The sequence below is a fragment of the Zalophus californianus genome, chromosome 8, assembly GCF_009762305.2.
Source record: "Zalophus californianus isolate mZalCal1 chromosome 8, mZalCal1.pri.v2, whole genome shotgun sequence".
Classification (NCBI taxonomy): domain Eukaryota; kingdom Metazoa; phylum Chordata; class Mammalia; order Carnivora; family Otariidae; genus Zalophus; species Zalophus californianus.
This window is the reverse complement of record NC_045602.1, coordinates 58,447,404-58,465,240: the sequence shown is the minus strand read 5'-3', so window position 1 is coordinate 58,465,240 and position 17,837 is coordinate 58,447,404. Positions and strand designations below refer to the sequence as shown.

The following is a 17,837-nucleotide window of genomic DNA, read 5'->3' as shown; positions in this document are numbered from 1 at the left end:
ATAATGGGCTACAAGTACCATATTTCATCAATGTTCTAACTTTCCATTAAATTAATAGACTTAAAAATTTGTCTTAAGCCTTTTTTTTTCTTCTGCTTCTTAACTACTAAAGGGCAAAAATGCATTCTCTGAAAGAACCTCATCAATACTCTCATTGTAGGTCACACTTCCTGGAGGGTCTATTTGCCAGTTCTCCTGCCTCTACAGATCTTACTAATCATTGATCCTGATTATGTTTTCATACATTAAAAAAATCATAATTCTTTGGTGACAGATTTAGTTTCAAAATATTATTGGTGGTAGAGGGGGGATGGGTTAGCCCGGGTATTAAGGAGGGCACGTATTGCATGGAGCACTGGGTGTCATATGCAAACAATAAATAAATAAAATAAAATCCAAAAAAAAATATTGGTGGTATTTGGGTATCTGCAAAGATTTAGAAGACAAGTATAGGATATTAGGGGGCAAAATTTAAGACTGGCCTGAGGAAACTCCAGTGTAAAAGTGGGCAACAAGTTTTCAAACTCTGCTAGGGAGCAATATGAGAAAGCTCTAAAGCCAACCAATAACACTAGCCTCTCTTGTTTAAAGAACTCAGTGAAGGGTTTGTTACTGAACAGTTACCCTGAAAAGTCTATCTCAGCCAGACACATGTGAGCACGTGAACTGCTGTTGAAAAATCTGTACAGAGAGCAATTAATTTTTGCATCTAGAACTCTGGCTCTGGGCCTAGAAGAACTGTTTTCATACCCATTCACCTCTGGAATTTTTCATGATAACATTGTAACATCTTTTTACTTGACAAGTAAATTGCCTCTATCTTGAAAGCAAGCACTTTAAAGAAGCTGAAGTTAAAAGACCCCCCACCCCTCAGGAGTACAAATTTCAGAAAACAATAATGTAGACACAGTCTTATTTAGCAATCCATCATAATGAAACAGGGCTTCTAGAAGAAGAGCTGAAGATAAAATGAATGTATCTTGTAATATCCATGCACAGATATATAAGTAGCATGGTAAGGGAATAGAAAAAAGGGGGAAGAAAGGAAGTTAGAGGATTGTTTTATCCAAGCAGCATTATGGCTTTTGGGAAGAAGGAAAGGCTGGTCCTAACCTACCTTAAGTGTACCTAAACAACAACAATATAGTCTTTCAGAAACCAGACCCACATGTGGAGACTTATGGCTCCTATTCACAGGAAATGTGCTCAGCCAAACACCAGCGCCTGGACTAGGGTAGACTGAGGGGCAGGGCTCAACATTCTCAGGATGGGGTGAGTACAGGCTCATCCCTGAGAGTGAGTGCCTCCTTAGATGTTGAGCCCTGAGCACCTCACTCACCTCACCCTAGTTCAGGTGCTGCCATATGCTCTGTGATAATACTCCTGTGATACATTTTTCAAAGTAATGCCTTACACTTCATTTCACTGAAGTTGTACAGCAACCCTAGGAATTAGCTATATAATCACCCTCATTTTGCAGATGAGGAAACTGAAGCTCAGGGTTAAATGGTTGACCCAAGTACTCCACCAGTAAGTAGGGTATCAAGACTTGAATGGAGGCCTTCTGACTTCAACCCTGGCAGTCTTCTACTCAGTACCCCACTTGTGTGCCACTCGGGAAAGTTTATCTCTGGATTCCAAGGGCATGCCTTCCAGCAAGCATCAAGGAAGTATTCAATATACAGTCCCATGAACACAAGCTAAAAATACTTGAACTCACAATAAACTTTCTAGCTAGTCACCCAAACTCTATTTAGAACCAGCACCAAGAATTACGTAACTATGCCAAAAAAAAAATCCTTAATCTATGTTCTGTAATATATAGACATACTTTGTATGGCTTTTGAGCAAGACTTAAATATACCCTCAAAAAGTCCACTCTAGGGGCGCCTGGGTGGCTCAATCGTTAAGCGTCTGCCTTCAGTTCAGGTCATGATCCCAGAGTCCTGGGATCAAGCCCCGCATGGGGCTCCCTGCTCAGCGGGAAGCCTGCTTCTCCCTCTCCCACTCCCCCTGCTTGTGTTCCCTCTCTTGCCGTGTCTCTCTCTGTCAAATAAAAAAATAAAATCTTTAAAGAAAATTTTTTTAAAAAGTCCACTCTATATTATCCAAACTCATGATATTCCCTTACAATATAAAGAAACAAACCCATCTAAATAAAACGTTGACATGGAGATAATAAGACTCACTGTTGTCTAACCCAACACTGTCCCAAAAGGACATATAGGATTCTGGTTATATGTTGGTGGTTTTATTTAAATTATTTTAATATATTTTTATTGAAATGCAAATCTAAAAAAATTTTTAACCTAAAACCACTTCATAATATACTACACAAAATGATAAGATGTTTTTTAAATTCCTGGGAAATGAAGTTGTTCTGTGAAAAGCAGTTCTTGAATAAAAAATAGTGGAGAGTAGATTCAGTGCTTGTATTTTCCAGATGAATAAACGGACCCAGCTAAGAGAAGTGGCCTGTCCAAGGTCACTTGGTAGCAGGGCCATACTGCTTTCCTTGAACCTTGATGCCTCCTGATAATACAGCGGGCAATTTTACTTTCATGTTGAAAACAAATCAGAAATATTGTGCAACTCAGTTGTCTATTTTCTTAAACATGTTTAATGACTTTTATCTACTGTTGAAAGCTTCCCCCACCCCCCCACCAGTTCAAGGGATATGACGTTTATAACAAATTTCTGCATGATACTTAGATTCCCTATGCCATTTTGTGCAATGAAAAAGAATTACTATCAAAAAACAAAGATCACAGGGGCGCCTGGGTGGCTCAGTCGGTTAAGCGACTGCCTTCGGCTCGGGTCGTGATCCTGGAGTCCCGGGATCAAGTCCCGCATTGGGCTTCCTGCTCGGCGGGGAGTCTGCTTCTCCCTCTGACCCTCTTCCCTCTCGTGCTCTCTCTCTCTCATTCTCTCTCTCTCAAATAAATAAAATCTTAAAAAAAAAAAAAAAAAAAAAAAAAAAACAAAGATCACAAAGAGGAATTATAAATTTTGTCACAAAGAATTGTCTTTTCTTTTCTTCCTGTGCCTGATACCTACTCCTGGATGACTTTCTTATAATACTGAAACTCATCAAATACACTCCTTGCTTACTTTTCCAACTGGGTGCTTCCTTGACTGGCATTTGTGCACAGAGGGGATGGGAGAAAGAGCCAATTCTCCAGGCAGGGAGCAGAAGAAGCAGTTTTAGCTTGGTGTCTGTAGCAAATAAGGTGGAGTGGTTTTTGATGCTAGGGCAGAAGTAGAAAAAGAATGTGTACACACAGATACATGCATATGTGTACCCCCGAGGGACATTTATATGCATTATCTTATTCAGTCTTCACAAGGACTTAGGAGGTAGGTACTATTGTTATCTCCAGTTTTTACATGAAGAAACTGACTTGTCCAAATGACTGACCTAAGATCACAGTTAGTAGGTGACAGAACCAGGATCTAAACTGAGGCTGTCTGACTCCAAAAACCCACAAGGAAGAAAATTTCCTCTCTTCTGTTTCTGGATAAACAAGATAATAAGGAGGAGGAATGTTTAATCTGTATCAGGAACAAGTAAGCCCGTAATGACTGAAGTCTTTAGAAGTCCTGTCTTCCTTATATAAAGTCTCTAGGACATAGATGGCCACTGTGGTAAGGCACATTATTTATGAAACTTATTTAAGAGCAAGAAAAGGCACAGAGAAAAGAGAAGAGAGAGAAGGGGCAGTAATAGAGTATCATTAAAAGAGCAGAAACAGAATGACCTACTAGTAGTAATTATAGTTAAAAAATAAATTGTGACCAACTGTTGATGGTTTCACTGCTGAGTTCCACAAAACCTTCAGACAGCTCCCTGGATCACCCTTATATTGCTGTTTTCAGCGGCAAATGGGAGAAAGGTGAAATAGCCAAGTCAATGAAAGAAAAGTATTACCAGCATTTTGAAAGACAAAAAGGAGACTTCACAAACTGGAGGTTCTTTGCATCACAGACCCAAGTAAGTAATGCAGTTGTTTTTTTTTTTTTTAATTGAGATAAAATCCACATAACATAAACTAACCATTAACTTTTTTCATTTTTTTATTGTTATGTTAATCACTATACATTACATCATTAGTTTTTGATGTAGTGTTCCATGATTCATTGTTTGCATATAACACCCAGTGCAACCATTAACTTTTAAAAAGTGTAAAATTCATTGCATTGAGTGCATTCACTTTGCTGAGCAATCATTACCTCTAACTAGATCCAAGACATTTTTCTTACCCTAAAAGGCAATCTTGTACCCACAGAAATGCAGTTTTGCCAAAATAGTGTGAGAAAAACAAGCAAAAGAGAAGAAAGTAGAACAAATGGCAAGAAGTGACAAGTAGCTACTTAATGAACTTAAGAGAAACAAAATATTAAAAAAAACTTATTTAACAAATGTTTTGCTAAGACCTTATAATGGTTAATATATTGTGCTAAGGGATGGATACTTTGTAAAAAAATTTTTTTCTGGCAAAGAGAACTTTATTGTGGCCCCGAGACCAGCACTCTTCTCTCTAGGTCCTGCTAAAAGAGGATAGTTAGGGGTGAGGGGCTCTTGTATGGTCCCACCAACACCTCCATCACGGTCAGACCCAGATGGAGAGCAGCCCAGGTGGTGGGACATCTTGGGTCCGCAGCATACCCTGAGGAAGGTCCATTCACAGACCCTGTCTCGGTTATGTTACTGTGGCTGCAGGCCTTCCTGGCTCCTCATTTCTTGGATCCTGGCTTTTTAGGTCTGAGTGTGGGTTTGACCTGTCTCACAGGGCTGTTGTCTTTATGACTGAATCTCACTGCTTCTCTGCTTTTACCACTTCTTCTTTTCTTAGCAATGCTTGTCTGCTTCTGGGGCACCAGCCTCTTGACTTGCTGGACAGGGGCCTCCTCCTCCAGGAACGTATCTACATCATCTTCTTTCTCCTCCTTCTCCTTCTCCAATTCCTAGGATAGATCTGAAACGTTCTAACATTCCTGGCCACTCAAGAACACAGGACCAGAGCCACCCTGGAGCTGGAAAGCGACTGGAGGAGAAAGCTCACAACCCATTATGATGACCGTGGATGGGACAGAGGCCTGAAGTGGGGTCATGGTGATGGGCTACATCTTCTTGTCCTCTGGGCTTGCTGGGGGCAGAATACCCATGACGTTCATTTCCTCTTTGGCTTTCTCCCCCAAGCAAATCATACTAAGCAACAGCTCACAGTCCTGCTTCGCTTCTTTCTGGGGTTTGAAAGTCCAAGTCTACTTCTTGTTTAGCTCACAGCCCCAGAGCATTGCTGCTACAACCTTTTTGGCTGTGCTGTTACTGCTGCTGCATTAGGATGTGGGAGGTAGCAAAAATGAATACAATCTAGCTTTTGTCTTCAAACAAGCTTGTAGTCTAATGACAAATTTAGACATGTAATCAAAGGGTATAGGTAAGTGAAAGAAAAGGGACTAGAGAGAGAAGGGTTAAGATACCAAAGGAAGGTCATAGGAAGACCACTTGCTCTGTTTAAAGAAGAGTCTTGTGCATGGACCAGTGATGGTTTTTCCTTTAAGACTATGAAGTGCAGAAAAGTGCCAGGTAAACTGTGGAAATAGGTGAAGATTTACAGGGGCCTGAGAACTGCATCTCCACTCTCCAGGTAAAAATGAGGAAAAAAAGGAGCTAATTAAGGCTTCATGTTTTTGTCTTTATGGTGTATAGATCCTGTCACAAGAAAGTGCAGGCCAAATCCAGGAAACCTGGGGGGCAGGGGGAGATGTGAAAAGAAACTGTTGTTAGGCAATTTACAGCTATAATGGCATCATTTAGAAAAAAAAAAGAGCATTTAAAATATATAAAAAATAAGCAAAATTAACAAGTATGGATGCTAGCAAAATAAAAGTGGGACATAAGGAGGAATGTGGGGGTTGAGGATCTAAAAAGTATGATAGGAAATTATCAAAGGCCTCTTAAAAGAGATGTACACTTATAAAAGAATAAATAACAAAACCCAGGTATGAAAATAATCTTTCAGGGCCTACAGGAAATAAAAGAATAAATATAATAAATATGGCTTATATTAAATATAATATAAAACAGATAACTTACAAAATGTCTTAACAAACAGTGGTTCTACAATAAAAATACTCAGGATAAGGGCAGCAACTACCATTACTTGGGCCATAACTAAATATTTTTGGAGTCACTCAGCCAAGAGTAGGGGAGAGGAAGAGATGAATTATAGTTTTAAAGGAAAAACATATGGGTCTTATTCAGAGGAAGGAGAAAGATGAGGAACAAATCACTATCTTGAAAATAAAGACTCAAAGCAGAAACATGAGGAACTACGGCTATGTAAAAAGTCAGAAGAATTGGACATATATGGGTAAAATACATTGAAGCAAATAGAGTTGGCAGAGAACTCCACAGCATTTAGAAGAGACGGAATGTTCTTGCTTTCGTGATGGATGAACAGTTATAAATAGGTGTAAATATGTTTAGAAATAAAACATGAGAATTGAGTTAATGAGGGTAAATGTGCTTGAACAATTATAAGCCAATATACAAATGAAAGGTTTTATTTCACTGTAAGGTAGCAGCTGTGTGCTTTCATATTCAGCCCAGACAAGGAGGGAAGAAGCATTTAGCAGAGCTCTTGCTCAGTTACCATAAAACCCAGTGACCACTGAGACAGCAAGTGTGCTGAAGACTGTGTCTCTCAATGACTACCATCTCTCCACTCTGTGGCTAGATAAACCTCTGGAAAACCTCTTTGTTGTGCAATCTTCGATTGGTATTTTTATAAAATTGAGATAATTCACATACCATAATGTTCAGCCCTTTTAAAAATGTAGTTTAGTGGCTTTTAGTATATTCACAAAATTGGGTAACCATCACTGCTCTCTACTTCCAAACATTTTCATCAGCTCCAGAAGAAACCCCCTATCCATCAGCAGTCACCCTTATTTCCCTGCCCTCCAGCTGCAGGCAGCCAATAACCCACCTCCAGGCATTTTCCTGTTCTGGAAACTCCATACAAATGGAACCATACAATAGATGGCTTTGGTGTCTGGCTTCTTTCACTAAACATAAGTTTTCAAGGTTCATCCATGTTGTAGCAGGTATCAGTCCTACTTATGACTGAATAGTATTCCTTTGTATCAGTGTACCGCATTTTAACTATTCATCAATGGATGGACATTTCCAATTATTATTTTTCTTTCCTTTAATTTTTTCAAGTTTGTTGATATTTGGTAATTAATTTTACATTCAAATAGATGTATTTCAAGTAGGTGATGTGGAAGTCTTTTTTTTTTTTAAAGATTTTTTTTAAAATTTATTTATTCATGAAAGAGAGAGAGAGAGGCAGAGGGAGAAGCAGGCTCCCAAGGAGCAGGGAGCCCGATGCGGGACTCGATCCCAGGACCCCGGGATCATGACCTGAGCCGAGGGCAGATGCTTAACCATCTGAGCCACCCAGGCACCCCAGTGATGTGGAAGTCTTAAGATTAATTTCAAGATACAGAATTTGTCGGGGGCGGAGCAAGATGGCGGAGGAGTAGGAGACCTGGATTTCGTCTGGTCTCAGGAATTCAGCTGAATAGGGATCAAACCATTCTGAACACCTATGAACTCAACAGGAGATCGAAGATAAGAATAGTAACAACACTCTGAACAGAGAAGCGACCACTTCCTGGAAGGTAGGACGTGCGGAGAAGTGAATCCGAGGTGATATTCGGGAGGATAGACGGCGGGGGAGGGGGCCTCCGGCGGCCGCTTCTGGCAAGTGATAGAGCCGCGGAGCACAAAATTGGAACTTTTAGAAGTCGGTTCCTCTGAGGCACGTCGCTCCAGTGGCTAAGCAGGGGTGGAACCCTCACGGGACAGTGTGGTCTCAGGACCCTCGGGGTCACAGAAAGACCGGGGGTGCCTGAGTGTGGCCGAGCTCCCAGGTATCGGAGCGGGGAAGCCCGCTGCAGAGACGGAGCCAAGGCGCGGGCTCTCAGCTCGGGGTTGCCATAAACTGTGATCCGCAGCCCAGTCGGGCTACTGCTCCTCCTGCAGGGACCCAACAAGTGGCAGAGCCGGGGAGACTCCCCTTCCTCCCCTGGGAGGAGCGGCGTGGAAGCGCACCGCAGGGATCTGCTGGGTTTGGAGACTCCACACGGGGTTGGGTGCTAGACATAGAAACGCTCGGTCACAGGCCGGGTGAGCACGCAGTGCAGCCGGAGACCGGGGAGACGGGAGTGACTGCTTTTCTCCGGGGGCACACTGAGGAGCGGGGCCCCGAGTTCTCAGCTCCTCCCGGCGGAGGTTGGGAGGCCACCATTTTCACCCTGGTACTCCAAAGCTGTACCAAGAGCTTGCAGGGAACAAAAGCTCCTCAGAGCAAACTGGAGCAGCTTGCTTAGCCCGGACTCACAAGGGTGGGGCAATTCCGCCTCTGGCAAAGACATTCAGGAACCACGGCAAAAGGCCCCTCCCCCAGAAGATCAGCAGGAACAGCCAGCAAGCCAAGACCAAGTTTACCGATCAAGGAGAATGGGAGAACTCCAGCGCTAGGGGAATACTGCACATAGAATTCATGGCTTTTTTACCATAATTCATTAGTTTTTCAAAGTTAATTTTTTTAACTGTTTTTTTTTTGAATTTTTCTTTTTCCCTTTTTCAAACATCTTATCAATCCCTTTTTAAAAAAACATTTTTTATTTTTCATTTTTAGAGTCATACTTTTATCCCTTCATAGTAGTTACCCTTATTTTTGGCATTTATAAATAAGTTGTTCCCTCTTTAAAATTTTGATACAATTTCTTCTAACAGATCAAAATATACCCTAAATCACTAGTGTATGGCTTTGTTCTATTCTCCTGCCTGATCACATTCTCTCCCTTTTTTTTCCTTTTTTTTTCTTTTTTCTTTTTCTTTTTAAATCTTCTTCTTTCTTTTTAAAAACAACTTTTTATCTTATCAATTCCTTTTATAAAATCTTTTATAATTTTCATCTTTACAGTCATCTTCCATCCCTTCATTGTATCAACCCTTATTTTGTACATATATAAGTCTTTCTTCCTTTAAAATTTTAGCAGGCACTTTCTTCTAACAGACCAAAATATGCCCAAAAGCTAGTGTGTGGCACTGATCTATGCACTAGCCTGATCATATTTGATCATATTCTGTTTTTTTTGTTTTGTTCTGTTTTTGTTTGTTTTTATCTTTTTCTTTTTCCTTTTTTTTTCTCTTCTTTCTTTCCCTTTCTTGTCCCCTGGTTTCAGGTCTTTTCTGATTTGTACAGAGTATATTTGTTGGAGACGTTGTTAACCTGTTAGCATTCTGTTCTCTCATTCATCTGTTCTCCTCTGGACAAAATGACAAGATGAAAAAAATCACCTCAGCAAAAAGAACAAGAGGTAGTACCGTCTGCCAGGGACCTACTCAATACTGACATTAGTACGATGTCGGACCTAGAGTTCAGAATCATGACTTTAAAGATACTAGCTGGGCTTGAAAAAAGTGTGGAAGTTATTAGAGAAATGCTTTCTGGAGAAATAAAAGAACTAAAATCTAACCAAGTCGAAATTAAAAAGGCTATTAATGAGGTGCAATCAAAAATGGGGACACTAACTGCTAGGATAAATGAGGCGAAAGAAAGAATCAGCGATATAGAAGACCAAATGATGGAAAATAAAGAGGCTGAGAAAAAGAGAGATAAACAACTACAGGATCACGAGGGCAGAATTCGAGAGATAAGTGATACGATAAGACTTAACAACATTAGAATAATTGGGATCCCAGAAGAAGAAGAGAGAGAGGGGCAGAAGGTATATTGGAGCAAATAATAGCAGAGAACTTCCCTAATGTGGGGAAGGAAACAGGCATCAAAATCCAGGAGGCACAGAGAACCCCTCTCAAAATCAATAAAAATAGGTCAACACCCCGACATCTAATAGTAAAACCTACGAGTCTCAGAGACAAAGAGAAAATCCTGAAAGCAGCTCGGGAGAAGAGATATGTAACCTACAATGGTAGAAACATTAGATTGGCAACAGACCTATCCACAGAGACCTGGCAGGCCAGAAAGGACTGGCATGATATCTTCGGAGCACTAAACGAGAAAAATATGCAGCCAAGAATACTATATCCAGCTAGGCTATCATTGAAAATAGAAGGAGAGATAAAAAGCTTCCAGGACAAACAAAAACTAAAGGAATTTGCAAACACAAAACCAGCCCTACAAGAAATATTGAAAGAGGTCCTCTAAGCAAAAAGAGAGCCTAAAAGCAGCATAAATCAGAAAGGAACACAGACAATATACAGTAACAGTCACCTTACAGGTAATACAATGGCACTAAATTCATACCTTTCAATAGTTACCCTGAATGCAAATGGGCTAAATGCCCCAATCAAAAGACACAGGCTATCAGATTGGATTAAAAAACAAGACCCATCAATATCCTGTCTGCAAGAGACACATTTTAGACCCAAAGACACCCCTAGATTGAAAGTGAAGGGGTGGAAAACCATTTACCATGCTAATGGACACCAAAAGAAAGCTGGGGTGGCAATCCTTATATCAGACAAATTAGATTTTAAAACAAAGACTGTAATAAGAGATGAAGAAGGACACTATATCCTACTTAAAGGGTCTATCCAACAAGAAGATCTAACAATTGTAAATATCTATGCCCCGAACATGGAAGCAGCCAATTATATAAGGCAATTAATAACAAAAGCAAAGAAACACATTGACAACAATACAATAATAGTGGGGGACTTTAACACCCCCCTGACTGAAATGGACAGATCATCTAAGCAAAAGATCAACAAGGAAATAAAGACTTTAAATGACACACTGGACCAAGTGGACTTTACAGACATATTCAGAACATTCCATCCCAAAGCAACGGAATACACATTCTTCTCTAGTGCCCATGGAACATTCTCCAGAATTGATCACATCCTAGGTCACAAATCAGGTCTCAACCGGTACCAAAAGATTGGGATTATTCCCTGCATATTTTCAGACCACAATGCTTTGAAACTAGAACTCAATCACAAGAGGAAAGTCGGAAAGAACTCAAATACATGGAGGCTAAAGAGCATCCTACTAAAGAATGAATGGGTCAACCAGGAAATTAAAGAAGAATTAGAAAAATTCATGGAAACCAATGAAAATGAAAACACAACTGTTCAGAATCTTTGGGATACAGCAAAGGCAGTCCTGAGAGGAAAGTATATAGCAATACAAGCCTTTCTCAAGAAACAAGAAAGGTCTCAAATACACAACCTAACCCTACACCTAAAGGAGCTGGAGAAAGAACAGCAAATAAAGCCTAAACCCAGCAGGAGAAGAGAAATCATAAAGATCAGAGCAGAAATCAATGAAATAGAAACCAAAAGAACAGTAGACAGATCAACGAAACTAGGAGCTGGTTCTTTGAAAGAATTAACAAGATTCATAAACCCCTGGCCAGACTTATCCAAAAGAAAAGAGAAATGACCCAAATCAACAAAATCATGAATGAAAGAGGAGAGATCACAACCAACACCAAAGAAATACAAACAATTATAAGAACATATTATGAGCAACTCTATGCCAGCAAATTAGATAACCTGGAAGAAATGGGTGCATTCCTAGAGCTGTATCAACTACCAAAATTGAACCAGGAAGAAATAGAAAACCTGAACACACCTATAACCACTAAGGAAATTGAAGCAGTCATCAAAAATCTCCCAACAAACAAAAGCCCAGGGCCAGATGGCTTCCCAGCGGAATTCTATCAGACATTTAAAGAAGAATTAATACCTATTCTCCTGAAACTGTTCCAAAAAATAGAAATGGAAGGAAAACTTCCAACCTCATTTTATGAGGCCACTATTACCTTGATCCCAAAACCAGACAAAGACCCCATCAAAAAGGATAATTACAGACCAATATCCTTGATGAACATGGATGCAAAAATTCTCACCAAAATACTAGCCAATAGGATCCAACAGTACATTAAAAGGATTATTCACCATGACCAAGTGGGATTTATCCCTGGGCTGCAAGGCTGGTTCAACATCCGCAAATCAATCAACGTGATACAATACATTAACAAAAGAAAGAACAAGAATCTTATGATCCTCTCAATAGATGCAGAAAAAGCATTTGACAAAGTACAGCATCCCTTCTTGATCAAAACTCTTCAGAATATAGGGATAGAGGGTACATACCTCAATATCATAAAAGCCATCTAGGAAAAACCTACAGCGAATATCATTCTCAATGGGGAAAAGCTGAGAGCTTTCCCCCTAAGGTCAGGAATGTGGCAGGGATGTCCACTATCACCACTGCTATTCAACATAGTAGTAGAAGTCCTAGCCACAGCAATCAGACAACAAAAAGAAATCAAAGGCATCCAAATCGGCAAAGAGGACGTCAAACTCTCACTCTTTGCAGATGATATGATACTGTATGTGGAAAACCCAAAAGATTCCACCCCAAAACTGCTAGAACTCATACAGGAATTCAGTAAAGTAGCAGGATATAAAATCAATGCACAGAAATCAGTGGCATTCCTATACACCAACAACAAGACAGAAGAGAGACAAATCAAGGAGTCGATCCCATTTACAATTGCACCCAAAACCATAAGATACCTAGGAATAAATCTAACCAAAGAGGCAAAGGCTCTGTACTCAGAAAACTATAAAATACTCATGAAAGAAATTGAAGAAGACACAAAGAAATGGAAAAACGTTCCATGCTCATGGATTGGAAGAACAAACATTTTGAAGATGTCAATGCTACCTAGAGCAATCTACACATTCAATGCAATCTCCATCAAAATACCATCCAGCTTTTTCAAAGAAATGGAACAAATAATCCTAAAATTTGTATGGAACCAGAAGAGACCCCGAATAGCCAGAGGAATATTGAAAAAGAAAAGCAAAGCTGGTGGCATCACAATTCCGGACTTCCAGCTCTATTACAAAGCTGTCATCATCAAGACAGTATGGTACTGGCACAAAAACAGACACATAGATCAATGGAACAGAATAGAGAGCCCAGAAATGGCCCCTCAATTCTATGGTCAACTCATCTTTGACAAAGCAGGAAAGAATGTCCAATGGAAAAAAGACAGTCTCTTCAACAAATGGTGTTGGGAAAATTGGACAGCCACATGCAGAAGAATGAAACTGGACCATTTCCTTACACCACACACAAAAATAGACTCCAAATGGTTGAAAGACCTAAACGTGAGACAGGAGTCCATCAACATCCTAAAGGAGAACACAGGCAGCAACCTTTTCGACCTCAGCCACAGCAACTTCTTCCTAGAAACATCGCCACAGGCAAGGGAAGCCAGGGCAAAAATGAACTATTGGGACCTCATCAAGATAAAAAGCTTTTGCACAGCAAAAGAAACAGTCCACAAAACCAAAAGACAACCGACAGAATGGGAGAAAATATTTGCAAATGACGTATCAGATAAAGGGCTAGTATCCAAAATCTATAAAGAACTTATCAAACTCAACACCCAAAGAACAAATAATCCAATCAAGAAATGGGCAGAAGACATGAACAGACATTTTTCCAAAGAAGACATCCAAATGGCCAACAGACACATGAAAAAGTGCTCAACATCGCTCGGCATCAGGGAAATCCAAATCAAAACCTCAATGAGATACCACCTCACACCCGTCAGAATGGCTAAAATTAACAAGTCAGGAAACGACAGATGTTGGTGGGGATGTGGAGAAAGGGGATCCCTCCTACACTGTTGGTGGGAATGCAAGCTGGTGCAGCCACTCTGGAAAACAGTATGGAGGTTCCTCAAACAGTTGAAACTAGAGCTACCATATGATTCAGCAATTGCACTACTGGGTATTTACCACAAAGATACAAATGTAGGGATCCGAAGGGGTACGTGCACCCCAATGTTTATAGCAGCAATGTCCACAATAGCCAAACTGTGGAAAGAGCCAAGATGTCCATCGACAGATGAATGGATAAAGAAGATGTGGTATATATACACAATGCAATATTATGCAGCCATCAAAAGGAATGAGATCTTGCCATTTGCAACGACGTGGATGGAACTGGAGGGTGTTATGCTGAGCGAAATAAGTCAATCAGAGAAAGACATGTATCGTATGACCTCACTGATATGAGGAATTCTTAATCTCAGGAAACAAACTGAGGGTTGGTGGAGTGGTGGGGGGTAGGAGGGATTGGGTGGCTGGGTGATAGACATTGGGGAGGGTATGTGTTATGGTGAGCACTGTGAATTGTAGAAGACTGATGAATCACGGATCTGTACTTCTGAAACAAATAATGCAATATATGTTAAGAAAAAAAAAGAAGAATATAGCAGGAGGGGAAGAATGAAGGGGAGTGTGTCAGAGGGGGAGACGAACCATGAGAGACGATGGACTCTGAAAAACAAACTGAGGGTTCTAGAGGGGCGGGGGGTGGGGGGATGGGTTAGCCTGGTGATGGGTATTAAGGAGGGCACATTCTGCGTGGAGCACCGGGTGTTATGCACAAACAATGAATCATGGAACACTACATCACAAACTAATGATGTAATGTATGGTGATTAACATAACAATAAAAAATTATTAAAAAAAAAGATACAGAATTTGTCTAAAAATTGGCAAACATCACCCAAAGTATAGAAATGAATAAAGTGGTTTTTATATATATATATATACATATGTAATATACATTATGTAAAATTATGTAATTGCTTAATATATGTTATATATTTTATAGATATGTGTATTTATATATACATAACCACTTTAGTATATAGATGTATGTATTATGAGCACTGTCTTGTGACCAGTCATCTGACTGCCCCCACTTAGGTGCAGATTTTCCATTGAGTGGCTACTCTTTGCCCCTCCCCCCCCAAAAACCAAGGCCTTGACTTTTCTCAATGACCCATATGTGGCAGTACTTCAAATGAATTTTTTACCTCACTGAACTAAAGCTTGTATGTACCATTTGCCGAGTTAGTGTTGATCTTTCTCATAGAGTTGTGTCAGCTTTATCAAACATTTGAACATCACAGTACACAAATTCATGTGGACCTAAACCACCTCTGAAAGCGGACTATACAGCACAGTGCTTGAAGCAAGGGAAGTGGATTTTAATTACTTGCTACACCTGTAGTTTACTTATTGTATCTTCCTCATTTTTCTTTTTTTCCTAATTTTTCTCACTGAAATGAGATAAGCTGAGAAATTATGACATAGAGATAAAGATTGATAGATACCTACATAGGTAATAAAAAAAGTGAAGAAATTCCACAATTTAAAAAAAATTCCCCATGAGTGGTTCTAATTGGGTTGAAGGAGTTTGGATAAGTTCAAATTTCCATGATACCTCTGATATTATTTATTCATTGAACTGTGGAAAAACTATGTGCCAGGTACCTTGAGGGGTATAAATATGCAACAGATATCTCTGACCTCATGAAACTGATTATATGGTGAGGAAGATAAGATAGCAACATAAATATCTATAATATAGAGTACAAAGTGATAACTGTTATGAAAGAGATGCAGATAAGTTGCCACAGGAGTTCAGAAATAAAAGAGGTTGCCTGCAGTTGAGAGAGACCAAGAAAAGCTGGGAGCAGAATCCTGGCCATAAACATTAGGTGTAGGTAGAATCGGAACAGGTGGAAACAGGAAGAAAGAACCAGCAGGACAAAGGCACAGGGCCAGAGCATCTGTGGACATGGAAATAAATAGCAGGAAGCTTCAAAGTCTGCGGTAAAGGGGGTAATGGGCAACAAGGATGGGAAGCTAGGTTGAGTCAGATGGTACAGAAAGGACTTTGTATGCCACGAGGAGCTCACAGTTTATACTGTGGTAAACAGAGAGCTATTCAGGTGTTTGAGCAGGAAAGTAAGGGGAGAAGGGCCATACTTGGGATTAATCTGGTAACCCATGTATAAACTCATGTAAAAAGGGAAGGGAAGAGGCCAGGTATGAGTTGGAAGGAGGAGCATAAAGGAAAGAAACATTATGAAAACAGAACTGAAGAAATGTTTCATATTCCTGTTAGCAATTTGTATTCCAGGAAACTAAATTCTGAAAAGTTAATATAGAAACAAGCCTTTGACTGGCAACAATACCAGTCACTTATACCCAAAGGTACACAGAAAATTACCCCAGCTCTCTATAAAGAAGAAATCTATAATATCAATAGCCCCTGAGAGTCTTCTCAAGGCAAAACTGTCTTTCAAATATTTGATCCTTCATTTGGATTCTGCAGGGAGAGTTCTCTTAATCTAGAGGTTAAGGAATGCAGCACTCTACCCACAGAACTCTGTGCTAGTCACAGAACTCTGTCCAATTTGCTTGCCTCTAATTTGACCAAGAGTTAAACCAAGCCCCATTGTGGAAATTGACTCGTCCAGGGTGACATATCTGGTCAGGGCTCACATCTCCTGATCTCTGCCCCCACCCCCTAACATTCTACTATGGATGCTCTGGGTTGGCTAGAACTGAAGTATCAAAACTAAAGTGACTCTTTTAGTTTGCTTGGGCTTAACAAGTTGGTTTCAAATAAATAGCAATCAAGAAAAAAAAGTATGGCTCTACTAGAAAATTAAAAATCTGCACGGTATTGCTATCTAGTTGGAATACTGACATATCACATGCCTTGCTCATTAGGTATATCATAAACACTGAGTTAAATGCAGTGAAGCAACTGCTTGACTTTTTTTTTGAAAATTCTGGTTACTCAGGGGAAATTCCTTAGGTCTTACAGATACTTGTGGTCTCCAAACTCCCAAACCTTTGTGGGGTATGTGTGTATGTGTGTAGAATAACAAATATGTTTTTAATAGACTTCAATTTGGGATTTCAGAAAGTAACTGAAAATCTGCAGCCTATAGTCATTGCAGAAATGAAAGAAAAGGGCATCAATCTCCCAAAATTCTGGCAGGAAAGGAGTGGCTGTTTCCAAGATCCTTTTTCCTTTGCAATAAGCTGTCCACTGGTGCCAAAGAACAGCTCATCAGCGATGTTGTTTCATTTTTATAGGGATGTTTTGAGAGAGGGGGGAAAAATTAGGAATGTGTGGTGTGATTTTTTAAACCTCATGTCCCAAAGCCTATAATAATCTTCCTGTTTTTTATTTTAAAAAGGGAAACCAAATGTTCAAAATCTGATATTTGTGTCTACAGTGTTCACTGCAGGCACATTACCTTAACTTTATCACAAGAAGCAACATGTAGTTTCTTTAAATGTTGCCAAGACAGAAAAACAAAAAGTCATAGATTCCCTTAAGGACTCGGTGTTTTCCTACATGTAATTTACACATAGCAACAGCCATAACTACAAAATCCCATTTCCCTAGCTGTCTAGGGGTGGGATTCATCCTCTATATCCACTAGATCAGGGTGTTCTGATCTAGAGCACACGGGGTGCCTGTGTGCTCCAAGAACACTTCTCTCAGCTGCCAAATGGTGTTCACGCCTCTCCTTGCCTGATACAAACCGCTGCCAATCCTCCAAGCCATGTCATCACTGCCCACCACAGGTATTGCCACCACTGTTGGCAGCTGCTGATGTGTGCAAGGAGGGCTCCGAGTTCCGAAGTCTAACTTCCAGCACATCACAGGATGCAAGAGGTGCCCACACTACTGCTCTGGCACCAGTATTCATGCCATGGACAGGTTGCCCTCCTCGTGTCCTAAGAAGATGAGCAAAACCAGTTCCTTTAGCCTCTGCTAGATCTTCTGTTATAGCCACCCTGGAGTCACTGGGCTCGGGTACAGATTAAGGAGATGCTTGACAACTATTTGTTGAATGAATGACTCCACCAGGCTGGGCTGCCAACAATC

The 17,837-nt window shown here is 40.2% G+C and overlaps 1 pseudogene; it reads right to left on the bottom strand.

Annotated features, from left to right (window-relative positions):
* Nucleotides 1-4,734: 4,734 nt before the first annotated feature.
* LOC113938430 lies at nucleotides 4,735-17,609 on the bottom strand (annotated as a pseudogene).
* Between the last annotated feature and the right edge of the window lie 228 nt (nucleotides 17,610-17,837).